The sequence below is a fragment of the Gopherus flavomarginatus genome, chromosome 1 (genome assembly GCF_025201925.1).
Source record: "Gopherus flavomarginatus isolate rGopFla2 chromosome 1, rGopFla2.mat.asm, whole genome shotgun sequence".
In the NCBI taxonomy this organism is placed as follows: Eukaryota; Metazoa; Chordata; order Testudines; family Testudinidae; genus Gopherus; species Gopherus flavomarginatus.
Genome location: NC_066617.1, coordinates 99,979,861 through 100,001,426, shown reverse-complemented (window position 1 = coordinate 100,001,426; position 21,566 = coordinate 99,979,861). Strand labels below are relative to the sequence as shown.

Genomic DNA, 21,566 nt, shown 5'->3' with positions numbered 1-21,566 from the left:
ACAAAACCCCAATTGCAAGGAAGTCAGCAGCTCATATCAATGGCTTATTATACTAATTCTACCACCATCACTGTTATTAAAATTATTTATTATATAGCAAGTAAAAATGGAAAACCTGGTATTCTTCTTCGAGTGATTGCTCATATCCATTCCAGGTAGGTGTACGCGCCGTGCGTGCACGTTTGCCGGAAACTTTTTACCCTAGCAACTCCAGTGGGCCGGCAGGTCGCCCCCTAGAGTGGCGCCACTATGGCACTAGATATATACCCCTGCCGGCCCGCCCACTCCTCAGTTCCTTCTTACCGCCGTGTCGGTTGCTGGAACTGTGGAGTGCGGCTTGCTGTCCTCCACGTCCCTAGCTCTCCTGTACTTGTTCGTCGTCTTAGTTGTAAATAGTTCATAGATAATTCGTAGATAGTTTGTTAGTATAGTAGTTAATTAGAGTCTTGTATATAGTTGTTTAACATCGCTCGCGGGTGGCCCGTTGCCCTCCCCAGCGCCCGGCACCGGGCCCATGCCTGGCTCGCCGGGCTTCAAGCAGTGCTCAGCATGCAAGAAGCCGATGCCGACTAGCGATCCCCACGACGCGTGCCTTAAGTGCCTGGGGGAATCGCACATCAGCTAAAAGTGCCGCATTTGCAAGGCCTTTAAGCCTCGCACGAAGAAGGAGAGAGATCAGAGGCTCCGCGCTCTCCTCATGGAAGCGGCTCTGACTCCGGCACCGGCGGCGCAGTCGGCCAATTCTACTCTGGCACCGGACCGCGCCGGCACTGGCAAGACTCCCCGGCACCGACCATCTCCGGCACCGGGAGCAGACTCACGTCCCTCGGCATCTGCAACACCATCGAGGCAGGCCCGAGTGGAGCGCCCGGCACCTACCCTGGCCGCGGCACCGCCTGCAGGCTGCTGTCGACTCCGGGCCCGGAAGGTCCGTCGAGTCCAGCCCCTCCTAGCTCCCCCTTAAGATCAGGGGTCGAGCTACTGGTACCGTCTACGCCGGAGACCTTTGCCTCGGCACGGGACTTGATCGCGATGACGGAGCCATCGCAGCCTCAGCCGGCACCCCCGGGACGGGTAACCTCCAGGGGTAAACCGATGCTTCGAGCGCTGTCTCCTGAGTCCCGGCACCGATCACCCCGGAGGCGTGAACGCTCACGCTCGGGGTGCCACTCGGAGTCCCGGCACCGTTCTCCCAGGCGGTACCGGTCGTACTCACGGCACCGATCGCCATCTGCACGGTCCCGGTCGGGCTCCTCTCACCGCCGGCACCGAGACTCCAGGAGCCGTTCACCTCGACGTTCTGCTCCTCGGTCGACCTCCCGGCACCGAACCGGTGGTAGGTCCCGATCCCGGTCGACCTCCCGGCACCGCGCCGGTGGCAGGTCCCGGTCTCCGCTGCCGTCCCGGCACCGCGCTCATCGAAGGTCGCGGTCCCGCTCCCGGCACCGACATCGCTCCCGATCCGGATCCCGGCACTGGTCATCACGCCGTTTCCGATCCCGATCCCGGCACCGATGTGGGTCGCGGCACTGACCCTCGGCACCGAGGGGAGCGTCGGACTTGGCGCACAGAGACGCATACCAATCAGGCTCAGCGCCTCCGTGGCCTTCTAGGGAGCCATCGGTGTCTTCCCAGCTGACAGCGCCTATGCCATGGGCCAGGACAGACACTCGGCCCTGTTCCAGGACCCTCCACCACAAGAGCGAGGGCCTCAACAGTGGGGGTTTTGGACCCCATGGGCGTATTGCCAAGCCCAGGGTCCGCAACACATTACCCCCCGCCCTAAGGGGGAACGCAGACCACCGGAGGCGACGGTATCTAGACCCCCTCCCTCCCCGGAAGCAGACGGCAGGTCCAGTCACCGGGACCCAGAGCTCCCTCCAGAGACGGAGGTGCAGCCCCACATGGAACCCCCCGTGGACACTCTGTTGCCGGGGGTTTCCTTGTCGTCTTCTCCGGATGAGGCAGTGGCGGGTACCTCGTCCTCCAGCCCTCCCCCGCTCTATCTTAGGGCGCACCAAGACCTCCTCCGCCGGGTAGCACAGAACCTGGACTTGCAAGCGGAGGAGGTGTCTGAAATTGAGGACCTGGTGGTGAGCATCCTCTCCGCCGATGCGCCCACCAGAGTGGCCCTGCCCTTTATAAAAACAATCCAGGCCAACGCCGCTAACATCTGGCAGTCACCGGCCTCCATCCCTCCGACCGCTCGAGGGGTGGAACGGAAGTACATGGCCCCCTCGAAGGGCTATGAATACTTCTACGTTCACCCGACACCCTGCTCATTGGTGGTCCAGTCGGTGAACGACAGGGAGTGCCACGGTCAAGAGGCCCCAGCACCCAAGTCGAAGGAGGCGAGACGAATGGACCTCCTGGGCCGCAAGGTCTATTCGGCGGGGGCGCTACAGCTCAGGGTCTCAAACCAGCAGGCCCTCCTCAGCCGTTACTCCTTCAACTTGTGGGTAGCGGCAGGGAAGTTCGCGGAGCTCTTGCCACAGGACACCCGCCAGGAGTTTTCCACCATCCTGGATGAGGGCAAGAAAGTAGAAAGGACATCGCTACAGGCCTCCCTTGATGCTGCCGACTCGGACGCTCGGACCCTGGCCTCGAGGCTCACGATGTGCCGAATTTCTTGGCTGCAGGTCTCTGGCCTTCCACCGGAGCTCCAACATACTATCCAGGACCTCCCCTTTGAAGGCCAGGGCCTGTTTTCCGATAAAACAGACCCCAGACTAAAAGACCTCAAGGACAACAGGGTCATAATTCGGTTGCTGGGAATGCATACGCCTGCGACACAGCGCAGGCCGTTCCGGCAGCAGAACCAGCAGCAGCAGCGGCGACCGTACCCTCAGTTCCGCCCGCGGCAGGACCTCTCTAGGCGCCGCGGCAGGAACAACCGCCGCAGGCAGTCCGGTGGACAAACGGGGCAGAACCAAGGCTCCGCCAAGGCCCCTCCAGGACCTAAGCCTTCATTTTGAAGGTGCGCCTGAGGGCGCAGTACCAGTTTCCCCTCCGGATCCTTCCCCGCAGTTTTCCAACCGTCTTTCGTTTTTCCTCCCGGCGTGGACCCGAATAACATCGGATCGTTGGGTCTTGCGTACGGTGCAGGCCGGTTATCACTTGCAGTTTTCTTCGCCCCCTTCCCACCCACCATCCCCGTCCCTCTTCAGGGACCCCTCTCACGAGCAATTCCTCCGTCAGGAGGTGCACGCGCTCCTCGTCAAGGGAGCCATAGAGGCGGTTCCGGAAAACGAGAAGGGCAAGGGGTTTTATTCCCGCTACTTTCTAATCCCCAAGTCCAAGGGCGGCCTCAGGCCCATCCTCGACCTGCGGGAACTCAACAAGTATATGGTGAAGTTGAAGTTCCGTATGGTATCCCTTGGAACCATCATCCCATCCCTGGATCCCAGAGACTGGTACGCCGCCCTCGACATGCAGGATGCTTATTTCCACATCTCCATTGCCCCCCAGCTCAGACGTTTCCTCCGCTTTGTGGTCGACCGCCAACATTATCAATTTGCGGTCCTCCCGTTTGGCCTCTCTACGGCCCGAGGGTGTTTACGAAATGCATGGCAGTCGTCGTCGCACACCTTCGACGTTGCCGCATTCACGTCTTCCCCTATCTGGACGACTGGCTGATCCGAGGCACATTGGAGCTGCAGGTCCGCGACCAAGTCTGCAGGATCAGCACCCTCTTTGCTGCCTTGGGCCTCGTCATCAATGTGAACAAGTCTACCCTGCTCCCCACGCAGCGGATAGAGTTCATTGGGGCCGTTCTGGACTCTACCCTAGCCAGGGCCTTGCTACCCTTGCCCAGGTTCCAGTTGCTGTCGGCCATCATTCTGCGCTTGCAGGCGGCCCTGCTGACCTCTCTACGAACATGTCTGGCCCTTCTAGGCCACATGGCAGCCTGTACGTTCGTGACGGCATATGCCCGACTCCGCATGAGGCCTCTTCAATCTTGGCTCATCGCGCAGTACCGGCCGACCAGACATTCGTTGGACACAGTTGTCACCGTTCCTCAGAGGGTACTGGACTCCCTTCGGTGGTGGCTGGACCAGTCCGTAGTCTGTGCGGGGCTCCCGTTCCATCCGCCCCAGCCCTCAGCATCCCTGACTACGGACGCCTCAGATCTGGGCTGAGGGGCACACTGCGGCGCCCAGAGAACTCAGGGCTTGTGGACACCTCAAGGGATCAACCTCCATATCAACATACGAGAGTTGAGAGCGGTCCGTCTTGCTTGTCAAGCGTTTGTCCATCTCCTTCAAGGTCGTTGTGTTGCGGTGTTCACCGACAACACGATGACCATGTTTTACATCAACAAGCAGGGCAGCACCAGGTCCTCTCCCCTGTGTCTCGAGGCAATGCGCCTCTGGGAGTTTTGCATAGCCCATTCGGTTCATCTTTCTGCCTCCTGTCTCCTGGGAGTGCGGAACACTCTAGGGGATTGGCTGAGCAGATCCTTCCGTTCGCACGAGTGGTCCCTCCGTCCAGACGTCGCCTTCTCACTCTTCCAGAGGTGGGGTCGTCCCCGGATGGACCTCTTCGCATCCAGGCAGAACAGGAAGTGTCGAGCATTCTGCTCCTTCCAGGGTCGGGAGCCAGGGTCTCTAGAAGATGCATTCCTGATCCCATGGACAACCCACCTGTTTTACGCATTCCCTCCCGTTCCGCTGATACACAGGGTTCTCCTCAAGGTGCGCAGAGACAGAGCTCGGGTGATTCTCATAGCTCCAGCATGGGCCAGACAGCATTGGTACCCAATGTTGCTGGACCTCTCAGTAGCCAACCCAGTTGCCCTGCCCCTACATCTGGACCTGATCACCCAGGACCACGGTAGGCTCTGTCACCCAGACCTTCCATCTCTACACCTTACGGCATGGCTCCTGCGTGGTTGACAGGCTCCGAGTTACGCTGTTCTACCCCGGTTCGGGAGGTTCTCCTGGGCAGTAGAAAGCCTTCCACCAGGGCTACTTACTCAGCTAAGTGGAAGCGTTTCTCCTGCTGGTGTTCGGAGAAAGGTCTTCGCCCTATGGAGACTCCCGTCACCACTATTTTAGACTACATCTGGTCCCTCAAGACCCAGGGTCTGGCGTTGTCGTCCCTCCGGGTCCACCTAGCGGCCATCTCCGCGTTTCATCCTGGAGTGGACGGATGTTCTGTCTTCTCTCACCCTATGGTGGTGAGATTCCTGAAGGGACTGGAGCGGCTCTATCCACAAATCCGCCCTCCTGCCCCTTCATGGGACCTCAACCTGGTCCTAACTCGGCTCATGGGCCCTCCATTCGAGCCATTAGCTACTTGCTCCCTGCTCTACCTCTCGTGGAAGACCGCCTTCCTAGTGGTCATTACCTCAGCTAGACGAGTGTCAGAGCTGAGGGCCCTCACTGTGGACCCACCGTATACCGTCTTCCATAAAGACAAGGTACAGCTGAGGCCTCACCCTGCCTTTCTTCCCAAGGTGGTCTCAGCTTTCCATGTTAACCAAGAGATCTTCCTCCCAGTCTTTTTCCCAAAGCCCCGTTCGTCCCGCAGGGAGCAACAGCTCCACTCGCTAGATGTCCGTCGGGCGCTAGCATTTTATGTGGACAGGACCAAACCATTCCGCAAGTCCCCCCAGTTATTCGTGGCGGTAGCGTACCGGGTCAAGGGGCTGCCGATTTCCTCCCAGAGGATATCTTCCTGGGTTACCTCCTGCATCAGGACCTGCTACAACCTGGCCCATGTCCCGACGGGCCATGTGACTGCTCACTCCACCAGAGCACAGGTATCATCGCTGGCTTTCCTTGCCCGCGTCCCAATCCTAGAGATTTGTAGGGCGGCGACCTGGTCATCGGTCCACACATTCGCTTCCCATTACGCCCTGGTTCAGCAGTCCAGAGATGATGCGGCCTTTGGCTCTGCAGTGCCCCAGGCCGCGACCTCTCACTCCGACCCCACCGCCTAGGTAAGGCTTGGGAATCACCTACCTGGAATGGATATGAGCAATCACTCGAAGAAGAAAAGACGGTTACTCACCGTTGTAACTGTTGTTCTTCGAGATGTGTTGCTCATATCCATTCCACATCCGCCCTCCTTCCCCACTGTCAGAGTAGCCGGCAAGAAGGAACTGAGGAGCGGGCGGGCCGGCAGGGGTATATATCTAGTGCCATAGTGGCGCCACTCTAGGGGGCGACCTGCCGGCCCACTGGAGTTGCTAGGGTAAAAAGTTTCCGGCAAATGTGCACGCGCGGTGCTTACACCTACCTGGAATGGATATGAGCAACACATCTCGAAGAACAACAGTTACAACGGTGAGTAACCGTCTTTTATTACATCTCAGTGTAGCCTCCCACGTATGCTGATAGACTCATAGAAGCTTGAGATGGAAAAGCTGTTAGTTTATTAAGTCGGTCTCTTCCCTCCACCCTGGCAAAGCAGGATTATTCCCTACGGGTCACTTCCTAGTGCTTTGTCCACTCTAGCTTTACATGTCCCAAGCAATGGAGCTTCCACCACTTCTCTTGGGACTCTTCCTAAGGCTAATACATCTTTCCATCAGTGTATCCTGATATTTGTCTTTGGTTCCTTTCCAAATTCATCCCATTATTCCTAGCTACACCCCTTTATTCCACCCTAAATAATCCCCCTCCTTCCTTGGTGTTTACACCATTCAAATAGCTAAGAGTCTATTGTGTTCTGCTCCCCTGGATCGCTGTATAGCTAAGCTATATGTAATTTAATTCTTTCAATATCCTCTCATAAATCATTCGCTGCAGGCCTTCTCTGACCTGCATCCAATCTGTCAATATCTCACAGGCACTGTGATTCCCAGAATTCAGTGCAGTGTTTCAGGTTCGATCTTGCCAGTGCCTGACATAAGGAGGACTGTCACTTCCCTGCCCTGTGATGTGATCTCTGTAACAGATTGGAAAAGATCTTTTGGATGGTGGTGTCTACCTCCCACAGCCAGCCAAGGTAGAGGGCAGGATGGGTCCCTACCTTTCTAGTACTCGCACTGTTCTCTTTGCAAGCATGTAGAGGCTTTGTGGAGCGGCTTCTGGCATAAAGATGAAGCATCCGTCACTCCTCAGTGATATTATTTGCTGGTTATAGGCCAGTCTGGGAGGTTTTTTTAGTTTCCAGAGGCTCTTCTGGCCAGCTAATCTAACATACCCCAAGCCACTCTCTGCCTCATATGCACGGCTTAATGTCTTTTTCTTTGTCAGATGTTTCTTTGGTGTAACTATAACTATGATCAAATTTGTGGAAGACACCACAGTAGGAGTAGTCAACACCAGAGGACTGAACCAGGTTGCAAAGTCAGCTGGTGAAACAAGGCTACAGGCATCAAAAGGTGACTTGGTCCTGAGCAGCCTCTGGGGAGAAGACAGCAAGCAACTGCACCCATGGCAGCAAAGCAGGTTTAGTTTAATCTTTACTCCTCAATAGTGTCTTAATGCGTCTTTGTCTTCATGGAAATCTCGATTGGCCGCAAGACAGATATGGGAACAGGATTGGTTAGTGGGGTGGAATCATGGGGAAGATCTGTCTTAAGAAATGGGCCCCTTTGTTTGATAACCACTGGTACTGTATCCAAAGTTCGAGCTGTTCCATTGCATGAGCCCCCTGTCCTCAGGGCAGTCACCTTGGAACCCTCCCTTGTTCCTGCAACTGTTCCCCTGCATTCCCACCTGGTCTTGCAGTCCCAATGGAATGTTTCATTAAGTCAGCTGGACCACTCCCATTCATACAGTGCTGCCTAGCCCCTGACAAGAGAGTGGCTGACATCCCTCAGTGCTGACTCCATGGGGGAGAACACAGTGCGGGTGGGATGTAACCTGCAGGGCCTGAGGCAAAGGGGATGATTGCTTTCGAGGAGCTGCTGGGATTTCTCTCCTGTGTGAGATTAATAAACCTTGGTGAGCTTCTTTGCCTGGTCTGTGTTCTTCCGTATTCTCCATGTTCCAGCCACAATCGTTTAACACAGTGGGGATTATTTCTCTATTTGGGACAGGGGGAGAGGAGCAATCAGGGATTATGTGAGCTTCCTGACCCTCTTTCTGATGAGACTGGATTACTAACTGGGAGTGAAAAAATTGACCCAACACATACTGCATAATTATATGTAGGGGGCAGGTCTGAGCATTTCAGGAAGGAGCTGAAAGCATCATTGGAATTCAATAGGGAGTCACGGGAAAGACAGATTCATGAATTCCAAGGCCAGAAGGGACCATTGTGATCATCTAGCTGATCTCCTGAATAATAAGTCCCCCAAAATTCCCCAGAATAATTCCTCTAGAGCAGATCTTTTAGAAAAACAGCCAATCTTGATTTAAAAATGGTCACTGATGGAGAATCCACCGTGACCCTTGGTAAATTGTTCCAATGATTAATTACTCACACCATTAAAAAATTATACCTTATTTCCAGCTGAATTTGGCTAGCTTCAACTTCCAGCCATTGGATCATGTCACACCTTTCTCTGCTTGACTGAAGAGCCCATTATCAAATATTTATTCCGCGCATAGATATTTATAGATGGACATCAAGTCAACCCTTAACCTTCCCTTTGTTAAGCTAAGTAGATTGAGCTCCTTGAGTTTTTCACTACAAGGCATGCTTTCTAAATCTTTAATCATTCTTGTTCTTCTTTTCTGAACCCTCTCCAATGATCAACATCCTTCTTGAATTGTGGACCCAGAACTGGATACAGTATTCCAGCAGCAGTCACATATGTGCCAAATATAGAGGTAAAATAACATCTCTACTCTAACTCAAGACTCCCGTGTTTATGCATCCCAGGTTCGCATTAGCCCTCTTGGCCACAGCATCACACAGGGAACTCGTGTTCAGCTGTTTATCCGTCACAACCCCCAACTCTTTTTCAGTCACTGCTTCCCGGGATAGAGTCCCCCCCATTCTGTAAGTATGGCCTGCATTCTTTGTTCCTAGTTGTATATATTTACATTTAGCTGTATAAAAATAGGTATTGTTTGCTTGTGCCCAGATGCAAGAAACGAGAGCGAGAGCAGTGATTTCCCTGCACCCCCCCTGAATTTCCCCAACACCTCCCCCCCAGTTTTGTGAGCTAGTTACATACCAATTCAGTGACTGTTTGGAAATCTGAATTTAAACTGAAACATTAATACACACTTTAAAAGCTTATACAGTGTATGATAAAATATGTGTATCTGAAAAAGTGTAATAGATTTGAAAAGTATGAACATAGACTAGCTTCCTTGCTTCCTTATACAACTGTTTTTTATGATGTCAGTGCATTCATTTCGGTGATGTTGGCCAACCTAATAATTTCAAATGATGATTTGTAAGCAAAGTCTAAATGAGCTCTCCCTGACAGCTAGTGATGAGCTGGGGCTGCGGGGAAAGGCTTCAGGGCCAGATTATATTTACCTTCACACCTAATCTACCTAGGTATCCAGCAAACAGAGCTGTTTTGGCCAAGTGATAGATTTTGTCTGGGGTTGGGTTACAAACCACTTGAATGTGGGGGGAATGGGGGATGAAATGTTGTTCTTATTGTATGAGTAAAGGGCAGTAGAACTGTAGCCTGTGATGATTTGAAGACATCAAGAGAGAGGGTGGGGACCTGTCCCTCTCCACTGTTTAAAGACAGAGCTGATTAGGCTCCATAGAGAATCTTTTGTTCTGTTAAGTGACCACTGCAGCTGAAATCACGGACAATCAGGTCTAAGTGCTTAGTCCTGTTGTGGGGACAGTGTTCCTGTGGGTACAGTGTTTTTGTGTAAGAGACAGCCCAGACTGCACTAGCAGCGAGCGAGATTCCCCCACTGAGAGCTCAGCTGAAATCACTGAGAGCTGGTGGAACCTCAAGAGACCAACTCGCAGAGGTCACAGAGGCAAGTGGCAGTCGAAGGTGACTGTGCAGGGCCATTGGCAACAGAGTGGTGGAGTGAATGGTGGCATAACAAACAGACGTGGCCAGAGCGAACAGTGAGCAGCTGGAGGAACAAGCAAAGTGCCTTCTTGTCCCCCACCTGGAAGGTGTACTCATGTGGTGTACTCATGTGAAAGCACCTCTGAACTCTGAGTCTCCACTGACCAAGGACAACACCGGTGAGTGGAGTGCAGTGGAGGGAAAAGTGAGGGGCATGTTTGTCATAGTATAATTCCCAAATCTGGACCTTAGTGTCCAGGATATGGGTACTAGCATAAAGTCCTCTAAGCTTAATTACCAGTTTAGATTCTGTAGCGCTGCCACCAATCAGGAATTCCAGGGTCTGATAACCTCTGGTCCCCCCAAAACCTTCCCTGGGGACCCCCAAGACCCAGATTCCTTGAGTCTCACAACAGAGGGGAAAAAACCATTTCCCTTCTACCTCTTTTCCTCCTCCCAGATTCTCCCCGCCCTGGGTACTCTAGGAGAGAGAGACAGATTCCAGCTTCGTGAATCTAAACAAAGGGATTCCACCCTTCTCCCCTCCCTTCCCTCTCTCCCGGAGAGAGACACAGAGATAAACGCAGAGAGCAGGTTTTTCTTCCCTCCTCCCTTTCCTTTCTCCCACCAATTCCCTGGCGAGTGCAGACTCCCTTCCCCGGAGTCTTACAAAAGATAACCAAAAAATCAATTAGATTCTAAAAAAAAGAGTAAAACTTTAATAAAGAAGGAAAAAACATAAAAACTGTCTCTGTAATCAAGATGGTAAATATACAGGGTTTTTTAGCTTATAGACAATAGAAAGAAGCTTTCTCCAGCAGAAACACAATTTAAGCTACTTCCAGCAAGTACACATCTGCAAATAAAGAAAAACAAGTTAAAAGACTATGACCGCCTTTGTACTTACTGTTCTGAATAGATAAGAGACTGTAGTAGGGAGATTAGCAGAAACCTGGTTGCACCTCTAGTCCCGTCCAGGACCCAGAGAGAACAAAGCCAAACCCAAAAACACACACAAAGGCTTCCCTCCACACGAGATTTGAAAGTGTCTTGTCTCCTGATTGGTCCTTTGATCAGGTGTTGCAGGTCACTGTTTGTTAACCCTTTACAGGTGAAAGAGACATTAACCCTTAGCTATCTGTTTATGACAATGTTAAATAAACATTTGTTTGTTGGACTATATTTTAGTCACTTTGCTCCAGAATGCTAGATTTGTGACTGGGAATGGAAACTTATATAAATATGTTTCCTAGTAAGCCAAGATTTTTAAAATGCATTATTTGCCAATGTTGTTATCTCACATTATTGCTATCTTGGGAGGTCATTATATTGGGGAATTTCTGTACTAAACATTTTTATTATTATAATTAATTTTTACATAAGAATGGTCATACTGGGTCAGACCAATGGTCCAATGGTCCATACAACAGTGGTCAAGGCCAGGTGCTTCAGAGGGAATGAACAGAAAAGGTAATCATCAAGTGACCATCCTCTGTTGCCCATTCCCAGCTTCTGGCAAACAGGCTAGGGACACTCAGAGCATGGTATTGCATCCCTCCCCATCCTGGCTAATAGCCACAGGTGGACCTGTTCTCCAGGAATTTATCTAGTTCTTTTTATAATCCTGTTATAGTTTTGGTTTTCACAGCATCCCCTGGCAAAGAGTTCCCTGGGTTGACTTTATATTGTGTGAAGAAGTACTTCCTTTTGTTTTTTTAAAACCTGCTGCATATTAATTTCATTGGGTGACTGCTAGTTCTTCTGTTATGTGAAGGATTAAATAAAATTTCCTTATTCACTTTCTTCGCACCAGTCAAGATTTTGTAGACCTGTATCATATCCCCATTAGTCGTCTCTTTTCTAAGCTGAAAATTCCCAGTCATTTTAATCTCTCCTCCTGTTTCATACCCCTGATCATTTTAGTTGCCCATCTCTGTACCTTTTCCAATTCCAATATATATTTTTAGGATGAGGTGACCAGATGTGCACACACTATTCAAGGCGTGCACGTACCATGGATTTATATAGAGGCAATGTGATATTTTCTGTCTTATTATCTGTCCCTTTCTTAATGATTTCCAACATTGTTTGCTTTTGTGACTGCTGCTGCACACTGAGTGGATGTTTTCAGAGAACTATCCACAATGACTCCAAGATCTTTCATGAGTGTTAACAGCTAATTCAAATGCCATCATTTTGTATGTATAGTTGAGATTGCTTTCCCATGTGCATTACTTTGCATTTATCAACATTGAATTTCATTTGCCATTTTGTTGCCCAGTCACCCAGTTTTGTGAGATCCCTTTGTAGCTCTTCGCAGTCTGCCTGGGACTTAACTGTCTTGAATAGTTTTGTATCATCTGCAAATTTTGCCACCTCACTGTTTACCCATTTTTCCAGATGAATATGTTGAACAGTACTGGTCCCAGTACTGACCCCTCAAGGATACCACTATTTATCTCTCTCCATTCTGAAAACTGATAATTTATTCCTACCCTTTGTTTCCCATCTTTTAACCAGTTACTGATCCATGAGAGAACTGCCCTCTTATCTCATGATGGCTTACTTTTCAAAAGTCAATTTAAATTAAATAAATTTTTTTTAATTTTTTTTTTTTTTTTAGAAATCTAGATCTGTTATGTGTTTTGGTGTAACTTGCATTTTCCTTATTTTAAATTTGCATAATCCTAACAAAACATTTACTTTATTCATATCTCTTTTATATCTCTCATTGGACCTGAAACCTCCCCTGTAAATTCGAACACCCCCCTAATTTCAATTCCTGGGGAAACCACTGAGCGAGAGGCAAGGGCTTGATGGAGGAGTGAGGGAGAGTGAAATAAATCATTTGATGCAGTTCCTAGGCAAAGCAACAAAGAGACTAGAGGATGGAGGAGTTTGCTTTAATTCACACTGACAAGCGATGGGATGCACTGAGAGAGAGGAAGCGGAGCTGGCTAGGGAGTGGAGGAGAAAATCAGAGATAGGAGAAACCCTGCATACAGAAAGCTGTACATTCTGACAGGAGCCTTAGTCCCACCCACGCCCCTTCACATGGGGTCATGCTCTTGCAAAGGGCCTTTTGAATGGCCAAGGCCCCAGGAGCACCCTGCCCTAAGCCAGCTTTCTCTGATGTTTCAGGCCCCAGATTAGCACAACTGGCCTTGATCAGCACAGCAGAGAATTCCGAGGCCAGGAAACTTCCCAAAGCAAGAGAGCCTTTGATCAAAGGCTTGGGAGTGAGATCAGTGAACACCCTCTGCCAACAGCAGGGGTCTTTGCCCACAGAGAGCACCTGCCTTTGGGGCTGCAGCAGGAGGGCACAGCGAAGGGATTGTAACAGGGGTTACACACAATACTCACTCCACAGTAATGACTGATTTCTACAGTGCCTGCCCTCCGAGGATCCCAAAGCACCCTGCTGGCTTTACAGAATACCAATCCATAGCGAACGCCTTGTAACTCAGAAATGCAGCCATTTCTGCAGTGAAGGTTGTTCCAGAGCATACAGGAACATTAAACAACAGGACAGGAAGAGGGGAATCCCATACTCAATTGAAAATGAAATTTTATGGACAGAATGTAATGAGCAGAATGAAATTAGGCTAGAGAACACGGGGGCTAACTCCCTGGTAGGCCAAAAGGAAGTGGGGGCATCCTGGGAAGTGGGCCAGTTGTATAGAAGCACTCTTTCCCCCATTCAGTTAGGGGAAATGGTTGTGACTCTCTCCTGCTTCTAGCAGGGGCAACTGGTGGGTTTCTTTAGCCAGAAAAAGAAGGTCTGGGCAGGGAGGCCCAGGATCTGTTGGCCTAGCAAGGACCCTGGGAGGTAGCAGCTGAAAAAGCCAGGGAAAGAGCTGGGTAGCTCAAGAAGAAGAAGTGGAAGAGAGTGGTGGTGTTTGAAACTTGTGTGGGAATCCCAGAGATGGCAAGGGCTGCAGGGTATAAGTGCTAGGGGAGCAGCCTTGCCCTCAAAACGGGAGAGGTTGGGGAAGGTGCAAGACTTGCTGGGCATCTCTATGAAAACAGACAGACAGACACAGAGAGAGAGAGAGAGAGAGAGAGAGAGGAAAGGACAAGAGCTTATAAGTGCAAGACCCTGGAAGAGCCTGAGAGAGCTTTCGAAGAAACAGTGGAATGGGAAGAAACCGTAAACAAGACACCCAGCGAATTAACCCTAAGGAGGGGATTGTGCTTTGTCTGGAGAGGCAAGTCCTGAGGAGGGGAACTGAGGGTCTGTGGGGAAGCAGTGGAGGTGACCTTGTGGTAGGAGGAGTCAGGAGAGTCCTTGGCTAGGCTTGACACTTCCCCAGGGCTAGTGTCTTTGAACTTCCCTCTCACTCTAAGGGTATGTGTACACTGCAATTAAAAACCTGCATCTGGCCTGTGGCAGCTGGAGGGCACAGGGGAGCTGTTTAATTGTAGCATAGATGTCCAGACTTGGCCTGCAGCATGGGTTCTAGGACCCTGTGAGGGGGGAGGGTCCCAGAGCTCATACTGCAGCCTGAGCTGGAATGGAAGGTCTACACTGCAATTAAACAGCATCACAACCTGAGCCCATATGAGTCAGTTGGCATGGGCCAGGCGCGGGTGTCTAATTGCAGTGTAGACATACCCTAGGGCTCAGTACTGTAGCCAGGCACAGTTTGTCAGGCTCTAACAGGAGCATTTTGAGCCAGGGAAAAGACTAGGTTAAGGTTTTGGCTTTAGGTTGGACCTCTTATTTGGCCTTCCATTTGTCCACAAGGGGGTATGTGCACTTTGGCTTAGCTGGAGGGCTAAACTAAGGAACAAGAGGGAAACGGCTGCAACAGTTGCATTCTCACAGCAAAAGGTCTGCAAAGTATCAGGCTGCAGGGACTTAGCAGAGAGCTGGCACTGCACCCCAGCCCCCTCCACACTGCTGTCTTCTCCAACAATGCTTTATAGAGCTCATTTAAAAGCAAGGATCCCATGACTACTTTAGAGGGAAACACAGCCCTAGAGTGAAAAAATGAAGACTCAGGACTCTGTGCAATGTGTGAAATCCCTTTGACGTCAATGGAGCTGCACCAGGGCTGAATTTGACCCAGGAAAAGAGCACTAAGTAGTAAAGGATATTGTAGAAAGAAGGGGAAAGTGAGTCTGTATGATAGCAAAGGTGCAGAACTCCAAGAAAGCATCACTTTAAAATCTGGGTTCGGGTCCAGCTCTCCCACACATTTCCTGTGTGACCTTGAGCAAGGCACTTCATTCCCCCTGTGCTTCCGTTCCATGTGTGTGTGAGGGTGATAATAATTCCTTTCTCCCACTCTCTGTCTTGTCTGTTTAGGCCCCCATCCTGTGACCAGAAAGCAGGTGCTCAATTTCACGGAGATCAATGTGATTACTCATGCATGTAAAGATCAGCACATGTTTTTCAGGATTGGGGCCATAAACTCTTTGGGACTCATGGATGTCCACTCAGATTCATGTGCACTTGCATCAAGGGGAGCTGTGTGCACAGAGATGTGATCAGGCCCCATAATTGTTTTTCAGACTCTCCCAACTTGTCCCGCAATGACTCCAGAGAGCGTTCTCTGTTCACAGCTCCCTCCTAGGAAATACCCCATGGTCTTATCCAGAACAGACTCAATAGACCCAAGACTCTGTACGCTCCCTGCCAAGCTGGTCCTAAATTCTCTAGACAGACCCTTGGATTCTGGGGCAATCCAGCACAGCAGATTCAGATACATGTTTGCATTAAAGTTATTCTGAAAATGATTATTACACTCGGCATGATATTCTCCCTCTTATTTAATTAGCTATTGAACTTAATTAGTTTTGCACTGCCATGAAATGTTCAGTTTTTTAGCAGGCTGCAGATTTTTGTAGTGGCAATGCATAAATAAATCCTAGATGTTCTCAAGTTGGAAGCAGGAGGTTTTGGCAGCTTGGCAGGGGGCAGTTAGGCCTGTAGGCTCCCTGGGAGGCCTGGGGAGTAGTTGGATAAAAATATCAGTTAGATGTTTTTGCTGAAATGGTCCATTGATTGCTATTGTTCCAGGCTGTCTGCAGCAAGCACTGCCCTGCTTTATACTCAGTGCATATTTGGCCAGTTTTCTTTCCTCCTATAAGGCCTGGAGACTGAATCTATTTGAAACCAAGGTTTAAATCCTGGTGCAAGGGGTGGATATTGCAGTGAATACCACAGCTGCAGAATTGCAGAGTACAGAGTGTCTTGTCTCAAATGGTTAGGGTGACCAGATGTCCCAGTTTTATAGGGACCGTACCGATATTTGGGACTTTGTGTTATATAGGCGCCTGTTACCCCTCCACCCTCGTCCTGATTTTTCATACTTGCTGTCTGGTCACCCTACATTTGGTCAACGTAACTCCAGAGCACAGGAGAGCACACACGTAAACAAACAGGCTGGTCCTGGTGTCACACAAAGCAGTGTGGGATAGCAGTTGGCAGACTGCCAATCTAGTGCAAAGGGGCAGTGTGTTCACATGAGCATTAGTCCACACTAAATAAGTGATGTGCTTAATATACTGTTGAAGTGATTATGGAATAGGTTTTACCTAGCCAGTTAGTACACTCTGAAGCATGGCATGATGCATCGTGCAGATGGAGGTCATTCGACTGCATACTAATTCAAGTTAATGCAGATGAACCCCGCTATGTAGACAACACCTAAATGAAACACTACTGGGTTAGTTAGTTAACTCTGATAAACATCTTTCAGAGGAGAAAAGCATTAGCATCAGGTACGCTAGGGTGGATGCTGCAGAAGCAGACAACTGTGGTCTGACGAACGGAGCACTGGACTGGCACTCAGACCTCTTCTATTCCAAGCCCTGCACTGACCCACTTGAGCTTTCTGTGCCTCTAATTCCTCACCTATAAAAGTTAAATACTGATACCTCCCCACCTGCATAAAGCCCTTTTAGTCTTTGGAAGAGAAGCAATTTGCAAATGCTGACTATTATTAGTAGCAAATGTCACTGGGAGCGAGCAGGAGGCAGAGGGACAGAGAGATGAAGAATGTCAGAACAAGAAGAGCGAGAAAAGCAAATGAGAGAAACTGGTTAATGATTCATGGGCACCACCAGTTCAGGGATCATTCCACCTCACCTCATCATTGTGTGTCCACATGAACAAGCAAAGGGGACAATTAGAAAGAGATTCCCTGGAGAAGCTGGAGTGAGTGGCTCCCCAGGCAGAATGCCATCTACAAGGAGAGAATCATTAGTGGCTGGCCAAAGAGGAACCAGAGTGGATCTGGGATATGCTCTTACAGCCTGTGTGTCACCCACCAAGGAATGTAACTCTTGTGTTGTCCTAGTGAATCACTCCCACTGTGCCAGGTGCAGGGTCTAAGCGGGGTGGGGGTAGGAGTGGCTCACTGGAAGTAGCTATGCTGAGGTTTGTGCTGCTTTTGAGTTACCAACATCAAGCCACATCACAGACGGGGTGTGTTTATATGCTAGCTGTGGTGACGATGGGCTGCAGGCTGAACCTGTTCACAATGGGCATGGAAATCCAGGGCTGGCTCTTCCCAGAGGGTGCAGCCAGCTTCCCTGATAGGGGCACAGGGATCCATCTCCATCTCTGCAATGGTAAATAGAACATCTTCAGAGTGTGCTGCAGTATTCCCTTGGATGCCTCTCTGGGATTGGGTAAGGATTGTTATCTCCATTGCACAGACGGATAAGGGCTTTGTGTCTTAGTCTCTGTGCCCACTGAAAGAAGGAAGGGCAGCAATGGGACTAAAACATAGATTCTCCTGGTTACTAACCCTGTGGTCAGTCCATTGAACCACAGGACTTACCCTTTGAGGAGGACTGCTCCTGTGGGCTGTGCCAAGAGGGCACAAAAATAGCTTGGCCCTTTCCTGCTGGGCTTCACTCTGAGGAAGTGTCAATTTTTTCTAAGCTATAACAGACACAACCATGATGCTGGATCATGGCATTGGGGTGGAAAAGACCACATGAGCACTGATAGCCCTGATTTCCTTTCCCCTGTCCTCTCCTACCAGACCTGTGACTGAGAGTTCCTTCCGATAAGGTGTCTGGCTTACTCCTCCCAAATCCCACCCCCACCCAGCTGGGTTGTGTTAAAGACACCCAACCGATACCATCCCCACCATCCTCTTCCTGGACAAACAGCTTAACATGCAGGGAAGAGTTCAACAGCTAGCAGAGAATCCTTTCCTGCTGCCTCTCCAATCCCAGCTCAGCTGAGGGAACAGAGGTGATCTATGGTTCCCCCTTGTCAAGGTGAAACTGCTCATTAAATTCAGGAAAGGGGGGGAAGTGATCTTTGGTGATTGAAATATGTTGTGGTACCTTCCAGGAGAAAGAAGGAGAGTTGATGACCTGCCACACCTGCTATTTACATGTAAGTTAATGAAGGGGTTCTGAAGAGCATATAGTCAGTCCAATAGTTACCTAGGGGGAGAAGGACTGAACTAGTCTCTATTAACAACTAACAGAGCTGGTTGGACAAAGCTAAAAAGGAAACCCCTAGGCCAGGTGGTCCATTCCTCACCTCTGACTTGTGTGTTGTCCTAATTGCATGTTTTAAGATCAGGCAGGAAAAAGCATGAACAAACTCCCAAACAATGAGGCATTCATAACCCCTTGCAGGCTCTTCCACAGCCTAGTAGAACTGTCTTGGAAAGCTCTTTTCCTTGTTTCCAGCCAACCAAATTAATGGCTGTGTTTTTGGGATTATTTTTTATTTGGATGTTTAATTGTGCACTTTCCCCCCTGACCTTATGCCTCTGTTTATGATCTCTGGAGGTCCCTTGGTATTATTCCTCTGTCCTCACTAATGTCTGCAGCTCGTCTGAATTCAGTAGCCACTGTAAATGCCATTAACACACTGCTTATACCCTCCCTCTGCCTACTAAGAGAGATGGGATGCAGTTTCAAACTCCATCTAGTTTGCTATTTATTCCCATTATCCTTTGTTCAGGGCTCCTTAGACAGTCATCAGTGCATGTGGTCATGGTGATCTCCAAAGTGACTTGAATTAATTCTGAGTAAGGACCAGGCTCATTGGCCAGATGACTATGGGGGAGGGGTCAAGTTATAATGTCCCAATTGTATTATAGCATAATAATACCTAGCTCTTATACATAGAGCCCTTCAAAACCATTTTTGCAGATCGGATGTGGATCCAAATTTTGTATCCATTAGGGCTCTAGTTATACAGCACTTTTCAACCCTAGATCTCACAGCATTTTACAAAGGAGTTCAGAATCCTCATCCCCAGATGGGGAACCTGAGGTGCAGAGGTATTGTGACTTGCCCAAGATGACCCAGCAGGTCAGTGGCAGGGCTGGGAATAGAACTCCTGAGTCCCAGCTCAGTGGCTTGTTCATTCTTCCCTGTGTATACTAGGCCAGCCTATGTTTTAACCATGTTTCCGATCTGTGTTACAAACCTGCACAGATTACTGTAAAGTAACTGTATTCTTGTTTGGCTGGATCCCTGTTTTCAGCCTGGAGTGCAGGGCTGGGTTTTCTAGCAGTCCTTCACAGTGCCATGGAAAGAGAAGTGAAATGCATTGGCAGAGCTGTTTGTGTTAGGAAACTCCCAGGTTTGGATTACAAAGCAGTGCTGCAGGTCAACAGGGGAGGTAGGGGGTGCTGCAGATTGGAAGGTCCCACAGACCTCTGCGCCTGTCCTCTAGCTCTGACCAGCTGTACTTAGCCCTATCAGCTCCTTGCTTACATGAACACTGATTAAGAAAAGCAGGCAGTTTGGATGTTACATCCCTGTTGAAAGCAACAGGTGCCCCAAATCTGGGGGATATAAGATGGTTTCGCAGACACAACTAGTGCCTGAGCAGCATGGAAAATTCATACAGTTCTAAGAACAGCAATAATAAAAGATCAGCTTGGTGAAACAAGAAAACAGAGAGACACAGCAGGGTTTAATTTAAGTAGAGTCAGACTGATTGCCACAAAACCAACTTTCCAATATATTTGGTGCAGTCCCTCTGCAAAGCCCAGCCTCCTCTACAGAGAGGTTTGACATTCTGGTATCTCTGCTCCCAGCTGCTCATTGATATTAAAATCAGCTTGCTCTTTCACTTTGTTCATTTGTTCTGATTAACCCTTGGAAAACTGGCTTGACTGGGTGAACTTGGCATTAGGTACAGAGGGGAGATAAAATAGGTTTTGCAGGAAAAATCAGAAGCTGGGTTGGGAGACTGTGTCAGCATTGTGTTGCTGTGGAGGGCTGGCTGAGGAACCCAGGCTGGTGTGGCTCTGCGAGGGGGTGGAGGTGGTTACACGGGGGTTAACACAGGAAGTGAGGAAGGGACATTTGGCAGGGGAATTAGGCAGCAGCTGACTTGTTTGGGGGGGGAGGAGGGTTAGGCAGCTGTGAGGGGCTGAAGTGCATTTAAGGGGCAGGAGATGTAGTCAGCTGGCATGTTCCAGGAATTAAAGGGGCAGTTTTGCAGAGTTTGAACAAGTCGTGAAAATTCAGCCAATATCATTTGAGGGTCCGGGTGGCCTGGAGTATGTGCGGGCAGGCAGGTAGATGAACTCTCTCTGCCTCCTCCCCCATCTTACTCTTGGGGACAGGTGCTGGCTAGAGACTAGGGTGACCAGACAGCAAGTGTGAAAAATCAGGATGAGGGGTAATAGGAGCCTATATGAGAAAAAGACCCAAAAATTAGGACTGTCCCTATAAAATCAGGACATCTGGTCACCCTACTAGAAACTGAAGTCCCCTGTGTGTTCCCTTAAGGGATCATGCACAGGCAGCAACTTCACAAGCTCTCTCACACCCTGCAAGAAGGTGCCTCTGCACAGCTCAGGGAGTGGGAGGCACTATCTTTAGGGGAGTTAAACCTCCATGGCCCACTTCTTCCTTGCCACATTTGCTGGTACTGCCATTAAGCAGGAAGGAGGGTGTTAGCACCACAGTAACAACGTTTTATTAGGTGAGCACATCATGTAGGAACTGGACTGGGACATCTCTCACCCAGCTGGTGGTAGGATTGCCAACTTTCTAATCACAGAAAACCAAACACCTTTCTCTATCTCCTTCCCCCAGGCCCCACCCCAGCTCACTCCATTCCGCCTCCCTCCATCACTTGCTTTCCCCCACACTCGCTCATTTTCACTGTGCTAGGGCTGAGGTGCTGGAGAGGATGAGGGCTCTGGTTGGAGGTATGGAATCTGGGGTGGGGCTGGGGGATGAGGAGTTTGGGGTGTGGGAAAGGGCTCTGGGCTGGGGCAGAGGGTTGGGGTGTGGGAGGGGGTGAGGGCTCTGGCTGTAGGTACAGGCCCTGGGCCTGGGATGAGGGGTTTGGGGTGTGAGAGAGGGCTCAGGGTTGGAGTGCTGGGGGAGGTGGGGCTAAGGGCTCTGGCTGGGGGTGCAGGCTCTAGGGTGGGGCCAGGGATGAGATGTTTGGGGTGTGGGAGGGAGATGGGGCGTGGGGCTGATGGGTTTGGAGTGTGGGGGGGGCTCTGGGCTAGGACAGGGGTTTGGGATGCAGGAGGGGTTTGGGGTGCAGCCAGGGCCGCCTGCTTCAGTAAGGACTGTAAAATGCTTTGCTTTGAGATCCCTGGATGGAAAGTACTATAAAAATTCGGTATTACTAGTTTGCACAGAGACAGGGCTTTATCTACATGAGAAAGTTATACTGCATAAGTGAAGGGGTGGATATAAACCTAGGTTGTTATAC

At 50.0% G+C, this 21,566-nt stretch overlaps 1 long non-coding RNA gene across 1 annotated transcript in view; it reads right to left on the bottom strand.

Annotated features, from left to right (window-relative positions):
* The window catches only part of LOC127039197 (uncharacterized), a 100,662-nt gene that overhangs the window by 32,291 nt on the left and 46,805 nt on the right, over nt 1-21,566 (bottom strand). The gene's annotated exons all lie outside the window — the stretch shown is intronic.